Raw genomic sequence first — 11194 nt, 5'->3', positions numbered from 1 at the left:
GGTTTGACTTGAGTCCTTTTGACCTTCTTTTTATGGGGTTTCACTTAGATGGCTGCATGCTTTGCTTCAAGGGTTCTTTCTAAGTTTTTCCCCATTTTTAGGACCCTTATTTGTTGTCTAAGTTGTTTAATTACGTTAAGTAATCTCTGCTATTCCTTTCACAACTTTTTGATTTCATTTATTTTCTTAGAAGGAACGACTATTTCTTTTCTTGGGCCTGGGCTTTGTACTTTAGGGATTGTATCCTCGCCTTGGCCAATTTTCACGTTTCCTACTTGAAACACTTCTTCGGTGTTCTCATCCTGTTGATTAAGCTTTTCAAGGGAAGAAACCCTGGTTTGTTCTGTTGTTTCCTGGGAAGCTTCTTCTTCTACTTCTTCTTCATCATGCATTTCTTCGGGTGTACTCTGACTGGGAGCAGAGTGTTCCTGAGATTGTCCTTCTTCTTCCTCCTCATCACCCATCTCTCCAGATGCACTCTTATCATGAGTAGAGTATTCCTGGGATTGTCCTTCTTCTTGATCATCTCTTGTTTGGTTTTGAGAAGGAATAAGGCCGAACAAGAGAATGTAAGATCAATATTGACCCAGGAAAACCTAGTCAAAGTATCATCCTAGTTTCTATGATAGTTTATTTTCCTGTATTATGATAGAAGGATGGATAGGATTACAAAGGAACAAATATTTCAGTTCAAGGAGGCTTTCATCTTATTTTACAAGGATGGAGATGGATGTATCACAATGAAGGAGCTTGGGACAATAATGCGTTCTTTGTGTAAAAAATGAATTAAAGCAGAGATACAAGATATGATAAATGAGGTTGATTCAGATGGTAATGGTACCATTGGCCTTTCCGAATTCCTAAATATCATTGCACGAAAGGTGGAGGATAATGATTTTAAAGAAGAGCTTAAGGAATCATTCCATGTTTTTGGCAAGGACCAAAATGGTTTCATATTTATTGTTGAGCTACATCACGTCATGAAAAATTTAGGGGAAAAGCTCATTGATAAATAATTTGATGAGATGATTCAAGAGGTTGATGTGGATGGTGATAGAAAAATGAACTATCATGAATTTTTCAAAATAATGATGGCCAAGTGATTTCCATATTTAAGATCAACAACATTGTCAGTTTTTTCTTTATCCAGAAAATTCATTTTCCGTAGTCATTGGAGATCTGGATATTGTGTCTTGTAGGTAGGATTCATTTATAACCTTAGAAGTCAACTTTGGATGAAAATTTTGGTATACCTTGCTTTATGGAATCATATATAAAAGTTTTCTATCTGGTTATCATACTTATTTTTATAAATCGTCTAATCAAGGTCGAAGTAGATCATCACTAATACTTGTTTGTGATGTTACATTTTGTGTTTTTCTCTCTCTTCAAATTTATGAATATGGCACGTTGATCTCACATATTACAACTAATGTATTTTAATTTTTAATTTATAGGTAAAATACTTATTTATTTGAATCATGACCATAGTTACTATAAACAAAAGAAAGATTTCACAATAAATATGACTATTTTTCCGTAAAGAGAAATATGTAGAAAACTCAGAAAACAAATTTAAAGGTCTAATCCCAAATGAAGATTATATAAATTAATAGTACGATCAATTTCATATAAATATCGAGAGTAATAAGAATTACAAATAATAGAGGATATGTATAACCAGAAGAATTATCCTTGGGTTTCACATTTGCATACATAGGCTAGCCATGGAGAACATTTCACCTGGAGTGACAAGTCTACGAACACTTGACTTCACTAGTGTGTAAATAATTTGATGAACAAAATTTTTGATTTATGTGATGAGATATATTCATGCTTCCTTTCCTTAAGTGATTGAATATTCGATATTAGGTTCTATATTCCTTGTTCCCCTTGTTCACCAGGAAAACAAATCTAGAGAAGCAACAAGTAACCATGTATTATCAATGTTGTTACCTAGATGATAGTTCCTTTGGCTTCGCAATATTTGAATTGAGGAAGTTGTGGAATTTCCTCAACCAAGGTTTCTTGTACTTAGGGACCAGTGGAGAATTTTAGTGCACAAATCTTTAGAATGTTTACCAAGAAAATGTTATGAGGGGAATGTGATGCAACTGTAATTAATCTCCTTTACCATAAATAATACCCATGTGTTAGGGAATTAAAAGAAGGTTAGAAAAGGTCTTGAATGTCAGTTTGATCCTCTATAGGATTTTACAAACTTTTTATTTCTAAAAGTTATTAGCTATTACCCCAAGGATTGGCTTAGTCACTTTCCATCCCTCTGCTTTCCTTATTCAGCTACAAATAATCAAGTTTGTATCACAAGCCTATAAGTGTTATTAAAATATAAGATATGGTATATAAAACATGCCTTCAAATTCCATCCTCATGGCCTTCCATAAATAAGGGAATACCTTCATAATGTTTACCATAAATAAAATGTCAATTTCTTAGCAAGTAAATAGGGGAGAGGTAAAATCCTTGGCAAGGAACTATATTTTAAATATCATTGTTGAATAAATCTAAAACTTTGTTAGAAAATACACTCTCATTTACGTAACATTAAACCCCTAACCAAACATTGTAACAATCCTGGACTGTTATGCTCTTTACTTGCGAGAAATTCCAGAATACCATATGTGCTAAGATATACAACCGAGAACACAAAATAAAATGAGAAAAAAGAGCAAGTATTTTATTATTCATAGATAGATGCAACGTTCACTTCCCTCTATGATGGGGCAACCTCCATCAGAGTAGAGTTCAATTACAAATAAGACTCAATGATAGAAGGGGTAACCTCAAGCAGGGTAAAGTTCAATTACAAATAAGACTCAATGATATTTCCGTTCTAGCTACGACTATTTATATATGAATGAGCTTAAAAAACCTAACAACTAGTGTTCCTTTGCATAACATGGGTTAACCACTTTATTTATTAATTATGGCCAGTCTGCAACTAATTGTGGTCCCTTTCTTAAATGCGGGTGTACCACTTACAATTATTAATAAGGGCTTGACTCTTTAACTAACTATGACTATGACTCGGCCCCATTGGGTTTATTACATAAATGAAGGGGTTATGGTTGGACCCTAACATGCCCTCCCCCATCAAAAGAAGCCTTGTCCTCAAGGCTGAAGCTACGAAAACTACTGAAGAATAATGTTCAGTTCCCAGGTCGCATCTTCTGGAGAGGTGTCTTTCCACTTGATGAGGACTTCCTTGATCGTGTGACCACGCAGATTTCTTTCACAAGTATCGGGGACCTGTTCTGGTTGGATTCAAGGTGAACCTTCCTCTTCCAATTTTGGTAGACTAGTTTGAATTCTGAAATTGTTCCCCACCACTTTATTAAGGCACAATGCATGGCATATTGGATTGATTTTTGAAGTTGGTGGCAAGGCCAACTTGTAGGCTGCTACTCCAATGTGTTCAAGTATTTGATAAGGTCGATAGAATTTTGGAGCTAGTATCTGGAAGCCCTTTTCTTTGAGCGATGTTTTGTTATATTGTTGCAATCGCAGGAATACCTAATCCCCTTTTGAAATGTGGGCTTTGAACAATGCTGATCTTCCTGTTGCTTCATTCGATTTTTAGCTTCATGGACATTATCTTTGAGACGAGCTAGCATGGAAGCACAATTCTATAGGATTTTATCAACTGCTTGCACCTTAGAACATAGGGATATAATAAATCTTTGAAGGTGGGAGTTTTCCATACAATTGTTCATATGGAGTCATCTTGGTGGCTTCATGATAGTTAGTATCATACCACCATTCAGCTAAAGGTAGCCACTATACCCATTGATGTTGCTTTTCTGAAGTGAAGCACCTTAGATATGTCTCCAAAGATTTGTTGATTGCTTCTGTTTAACAATCAGTTTGGGGATGATAGGCAGTACTTAGTTGGAGTTGGGTGCCTTGTAGCTTGAAAAGTTCTTGGCAAAACTTGATCTTGAAAGTTGAGTCATGATAAGACACAAAGGAAGTTGGCATGCCATATAGTTTGAAGATTTGGTCCATGAAAGATTGAGCCACCAAAGTGGGGGTAAATGGGTGGGGTAGAGCACAAAAATGAGCATATTTAGAAAGTCTATCCACAACCACCATGATGAAGAATTTGTTGCCCAAATTTGGGAGACCAGTAATGAAATCCATGGAAACATTTGCCCCGATAGAGGCAGGGAGTGGAAATGGTTGTAAGGTTCTTGATAACCCAATTGTTTCTCCTTTGTTGCATTAACACATATCACATTCAGCTACAAAATTAGGAATGCCATTTTTTATGGCGGTCCAAAAGAAATAATGACGATTTCCAGCATAAGTCTTTTGAAATCCTGAATGCCCTGCAGTTGGATATGAATGCAACTCTTCCGTAATGTGGGTTTTTGGGGTGGATGTCGTCAATATAAATACTTGATCCTTGTAGGGAAGAATATCATCCTTCCAAGAGTAGCCTACTTAGGAATTAGGATCGGATCTCAAGTTATTAATAAATTGGGAGAGAGATGGATGTGAAAACCATTCCTTGCAGGCTTATTCAATCTAATCTAGTATGGGAATAGAGATTAATAGCAGGGTGATTTCATCCTCAAATTGGCATGGTAAAGCATCAACTACTAAACTTTCATGCCCTTTCTTGTAAATTATCTCATAATCATATCCCAACATTTTGGCTAGCCATTTATTTTGTTGTTCCAAGGATAGGCATTGCTCCAAAAAATATTTGAAGCTTTGATGGTCTGCATGGATTTGGAAATGTCACCCCAATAAGTATGGTTGCCAGGTATCTACAACATTTAAGATGGCCATCATATATTTCTCATAGGTAGATTGACCCATATGTTTCCCACTCATTTTTTGGCTGGTGAAAGCTAAAGTTTGACCTTCCTGCATTAATACAACACTAATACCAGTACCAGAAGAATCACATTTAATCACAAAATATTTGGTGAAGTCTGATAATGCCAATACTGGAGTGGAACACATGACCTATTTGAGAGCCAAAAATGCCTATTGTGATGCATCAGTCCAGAGAAATTCATTTTTCTTGAGAAGGTTAGTGAGAGGTCTAGCAATGCAAGCATAATTGTGGACAAATTTGTGATAGTAGGGAGTGAGACCCAAGAATACCCTCAAGCTCTTCAAGGTTTTTGTTTGTGACCAATATTGCATTGCCTGTATCTTTTTGGGATCAACCCTGACACCTTCACAACCCACAATGTGTCCCAAATACTCGACTTCTTCCATGCCAAAACAACACTTGGAGAATTTGAAAAATAATTTGTGATTCCAGAGCAGCTACAAGATCAAGTCTACATGTTGAAGATGTTTTTCCCATGATAAGTTGTAGGTGAGAATGTCATCAAAGAAGATGAGGAAAAATCTTCAGAGATATGGTTTCAACTGGTGATCCATGAGCCTTTCAAAAGTAGATGGAGTACTACAAAAACCAAATGGCATGACCAAGAATTCATAATGGCCTTCATGATTTCCGAAAGAAGTCTTGGGAATGTATACTTCTTTCATGCGTATTTGGTGATAGCCAAAGTGAATATCTAGCTTGGTAAAGAATTGAGCACCATGTAGTTCATCAAGCAGATCATCAGCAATTAGAATAGGGAATTTGTCTTTTATAGTGAGCTTGTTGAGGGCTCCAAATTCCAGACACATGCGTCATTCTCCATCTTTCTTTAGCACCATGACCACTGGTGATGAAAAAAGACTGATGCTAGGATGAATAACACCATCTTCAAGGAGTTTGTTGATGATTTTTTTATTTTCATTCTTTTGGGAAAAAGGATATCAATATGGGTGCACATTAGGTGGTTGGGCCCCTCAGACCAAAGGGATGCTATGATCATGTTCCCCTCTATAGGGTGGAAGCTCCTTAGGTTTGTCAAATACCTACTGGTGGAAGTATAGGACCTATTGCATCTCAGGAAGAATATGAAGAGTAATGGATTCAATGGCCTAGATGACATTAAACTGGGTGATGACTCCATGATGGCCCGTTTTCAACAAATTTTCCATTCGATGTGAGTTGATGATAGTAGGAGCACTTGCCTAGAGTCCATGTAGTGTATGAATGTGGTCATTCTACTTGAAGCTGATATATAACTCATGGAAATCCATTATGATTGGGCCTAGATTGTGAAGTCATTCATTAGCCAAGATAATGTCACAACCACCCATATTAATCACAAACATGTGAGTGTTTACGGGGCAGTTTCCCATCTAAATTTTAATATTTTTGCAGTGGCCTTCACATTTCATTGTCCCCCTATCACCAATAAGGACTTGGAAATTAGAGACATCCCATACAAAACAATGCACAACTTCCTTATGGATAAAGATATGAATGCTACCACTATCAATCAATACCACTACGGGGCAATGTTTAAGAAAGCCTCTAGTTTTGAGAGTTTGTGGCACAAAAATGCCCACCAAAGCATGTAGCAAGATAACTGGGTCATCTGGCGTAGCTGTGAGATCATTGTCATGTTGGGTTTCCTCAACATCGTCCTCTTGTCTCCCAAGGGGTGGGGCTTCCTCAGATGAGCTCTTATCAGTAATATCAATTTGAAAGAATTTTGGTTCCTTGCATTTATGCCCCACGAAGTATTTATCATCACAGTAGTAGCATAATCGTTGTTTTCTTCATTTCTCCATTTCTGTTGGAGACACCTTTTGAACCTTAAGTGTTTGGGTAGGGCCCTGAGCCTGAGTGGGATGCCCCTTGGCTATGAAATTTGGATGAGTAGACTAGGCAGCTAGGGTAAGTTCCACCTCGATAGCCTTTTTCCAAGCGTCCATCCATGTAGGTGGGTGGTGCATATGGACATGTGCTTGGATGGCTTCTTTGACACCACTGATGAAATACTCCAAGTAGAAGTCATCTCTTAGACCTTCCTTTCTGATGGCCAATGTCTCAAAGGCTGCAATGTTGTCTTTTACTATGCATGTCTATCAGAGTTTAGTGAGACGTCCCAAAAAATTAGATTCTCTGTCAAAGCAGTCACAAAGGGCTTTTGAGAACATGTACCAAGTTATGTTCTCAGAATAACATTTCCGATGCCATTTCCACCATTTCCATCTCTCCTGGTCCAAGTAAAGGGCTCCCACATGTAGTTTAGTTTGATCTTTGCAAATATCATTAAGGGTGAAATATTGTTCCATTTGTGTTACTCATACTGTCGGATTAGAGACATCAAATTTATACATGTCCAGCTTGGGTGGCCAAGGGTAGGAATGTTATTGATTTCCATGGAAGTGAATATGATGGCTAGATTCTCCTTTGAGGTGTTCATCAATACAATGCTCCTCCTAATGAGACCCTGACATCCTATTGGTGAATTGTGCAAGCGCTTTTGAAATTTGGTCCAGTTGGTCCTTAAACTCATCTAACCTTGTTTCAAGTAACTCTATATTCTCATTGGCCATGACTAAATCTCTGGTTTCTACCATACACAAATCTCAATGACTTGAAGTCACTCTGAAAAAATTGGGACGACTAGAAAATTGAGGCTGACATGTGAATGCTACCATTGCGACAAGCTGGTCATCATGAACCTTATGGGTTAAGCCTCTTGTAAGAGTTCTCGGGAAGGACTTATAATTTTTTAATTTTTATTTAGTTTTATTTTTTATTTTTACTCCGAAAGAACTTTTACTCCCCACTAATGAATATTGCAGTGGTCGAATTCCAGAAAACTTGATCTTACCCAATGTCCTTCAAAAACCGAGCCTGGACTATAGCAACAACAAGCCTCAGTATGACGAGACTCAGATCTTCTTGTGAAACCCTAACTACTGAATGTGAGTTCCACTGCAATGATATAGCCCCAACTTTTTAATCTGATTGGTGTAGCAATAGAAGAACCCCAACTGCTAGATCTTGATTTTATTACAACGGTAAAACCCCAACAACTGGAACTGATCTAGAAGATAATATAATGGGCAATCTTCAGAGAGCAAAGGGAACTATGGTCACAAAGGAGTGTCAAGTGCTACAGATCGTAATATACATAAGGGGCCATCAACAGTACTCGACCCAATCTTTCAAGGTGCTAACTAAGGAGGATCAACCGTACCCTTAGCCATACTAACTAACTACCCTATCGTACGTGCAAGTAATCTCCTCAAGTGTTGTTCTCAGTGTACTATAGCAGCAATATGGCCAACAACTTATCTAAGGTGAGGTTTCGGGTGATTCTAGGGGCTGCCAATATACCCAAAGGGTATGTGGAAGTGCATTCCATGTAGGGTTCTGTCTAATGCACTACTACTAGAAGGGGTACCCACAAGGGTTACAAGGGAGTCCATCAAGTGTAACCACCTCTTGTATTTCCTGCATGCATGCATCCCCGTGTCTGTAGGTTTATGCACTCAAAAAAAAATCTAATGGTTTAAATATGCCAAAACACGTCTCTAGCCTAAAACAATTCTGCGAAAATTGGAGGTACAACCAGCCCTGGAAAGTGCTCTGATACCACTTGTTATGATATTGACCTACAATAAATTCCAGAATACCATATATATGAATAAATACAACCTGGAACATATAATAAAATGAGAAAAAATAGCAAGTATTTGATTATTCAGAGATAGATGCAATGTTCACTTCCCTCTTCGAGGGGGCAACCTCCAACATAGCAGAGCTCAATTATGAATAAGGCTCGATGATATTTCCCTTCTAATTCTGAATATTTATAGCTGAATGACCTCCAACAACCTAACAACTAGTGGTCCTTTGCATAACATGGGTTAACCACTTTATTTATTAATTATGACCCGTTTCCAAGTAACTGTGGTCCCTTTCTTAAATACGGGTCAACCACCTACAATTATTAATATGGGCTTTATTGACTCTTTAACTAACTATGACTATGACTTGGCCCCATTGGGTTTATTACATAAATAAAAGGGTTAGGGTTGGACCCTAACCTAGACCTTTAAGGTAGTGTACAATGACTAGTCGTAAGGGTAGTCTCTAACACTATCGTTGATGGCAAGGCGATCATTGATGATTTCATTTGTGCCCTTTGTTTCAGATTCACTTCCATGGGTTTGAAGTTGGTGCCATGGTGGTTGTCTCCAATAATAGTTTATTATGTAGGAATGGATCAAGAATGCAGAGGAACGGAGGGAGAATCACTTTATGAGTTCATTCTTCTAAAAGTAAGTTATTTATTTTGTCTTAATTTAAGACAATTTAAGAGTTAGAGTTTGTCCATTTATTTTTTCTTAATTTAACACAATTAAAAACTTAAAATATGTGTTTAATATGAAATTAACATTTCATCTTAAATAAATGTCTTAAATACCCATTTTGTGTAGTAATTGTGCAATCCCGTATAAGAGGAATAAGATCAAGCATCCTCTTCCATATCATGAGAGAGTGACTTTCTAATCTTAATTGGCCATACAATAGAGATTTAGAAATAGAATATAAATAGAGTAGTGATTCATCGATCAAACATGGCATCCTTCCCATGAAAAGTATATGAATAGAGCTCTCTTCATCTATTTGGGAATCAGGGCAAGAATATTAACAAAAAATATTGATCAATAATAACCAAAGCGAGCTATGCGTGTCACCAACATCAAATCTATATCACAATCTATGAGGGGCTTCTCTTTATACTCTTGAAATAATTTATGAAAAAAAATACATGTGATCATGCAACTTCACATACATATTAAAAAAATAAACAAACCAAAGAATGATGAAGGAAAGGAACAGGAAACCCAAGCTTATTATCCCTTTCCTTCAGAATAATTGTCAACTATAAAATAGAAAGAAAAAAATCATTAGGAGTAATGATAGTGATGGAAGTTGCACAAACCTTAGGTATGGCGTAAAATCCTACTAAAAGAACCATTATTTCATTATACTCCAATGCACATGTCATCAAGGAGGAAATAATACCTTCAAAATATGAACCAATGCGCTCATGACAAATTAGTTCTTACAATAATGTTGAAAAATATCTATAGATTTTATAAAGTTAAACATTGTAAAATATATCGCTCAAAACTCAACTAACGGTAGTCAAAAGAAAATTGAATGCTAAATTCCTAACTTGGCAGGTACTAATAATGAAATAAATTACGCATATATGATAATCTTAGTTAATATGAACTAACAAATAATGAAAACACTATGTTGTTTAATATAAGCATTGAAATATTTTATTCATTCTTAACACTAAAATATTTTTCTTAATAATATATTCTCATTTTGATTATTACATGTCAAGTGAATATAAAATTACAACCTATACTATAAAAAATATTATAAAATGAATTACACACTTTTAATTGATATTTGCAAATTCCAAATTATGTAGTAAAGATGTAATATTATGAAACAACATTTTGGTTGTACCAAAATGAAGAAGACATTTGGAAACAATTATATATATATATATATATATATATAGATATCATTTTCATTTATTACTTTCATGTTTGGCAATTTAATTAAATTTATGAAGTTATCACAATAAAACTGTACTTTTTTATATAGATGACATTTCATCCATATACATTGTTAAGAAAATAAAGCTTTTTTAAAGTAAATTCATTTTTCAATAGGTTACATGATCTATTCTTCAAATGCAAATGGGGATTCTGGACTGGCTGGGAGGAACGATGTCCATCGAGGACATATTTAGATTGACTTGTTGTAAATGAGATGTTAAAGTTATAATGAATATAATATATTGGAGAATGTTGTTGTTGTTGAGTTTCTCTAGATTTTATTCCTTTCATTGTTAAATTGTGATCTTTTAATGTTATTGTTATTGTGATCTTATTGAAACCTAACATTATTGTTGTTGATTATCTAATATTTCCTTCATTGTTATTGTGATCTTTTAATTTATTGAACATCCCCAATTTATAATTGATATTTAAAAGTCATGGAGAGAATTGTTTAGTATATCAAGGGTCCCTATCAATTTAGTAAAAAATGTTATGTACTATTGAAAACACTTATTTATAATTTTATATTTTTTTCATAGATGATAGACATATTTATAATTTTAGTGTTGTTAAATTATTTAAACATATACAAAAATTAAAAATATTACTTGATTATTTATGTACATCCTTATTTAGTTGCCAAATCTTTTATCAATAATTGTGAAATTGAAGTTCATTCCCTTCCTTGAATAACTTGTCACGA

The 11194-nt window shown here is 35.4% G+C and overlaps 1 pseudogene; it reads left to right on the top strand.

The window, feature by feature from the left end:
• The first annotated feature begins 656 nt into the window (after positions 1 to 656).
• Positions 657 to 1103, top strand: LOC149226547 (calmodulin pseudogene; annotated as a pseudogene).
• The last annotated feature ends 10091 nt before the right edge of the window (positions 1104 to 11194 follow it).

This window comes from Pinus tabuliformis, chromosome J (assembly GCF_031772625.1).
Source record: "Pinus tabuliformis cultivar Carrire ecotype Pingquan chromosome J, CPIR1, whole genome shotgun sequence".
NCBI classification, from domain to species: domain Eukaryota; kingdom Viridiplantae; phylum Streptophyta; class Pinopsida; order Pinales; family Pinaceae; genus Pinus; species Pinus tabuliformis.
Note: the sequence above shows the minus strand (reverse complement) of the source record. Positions and strands in the feature narration are given on the sequence as shown.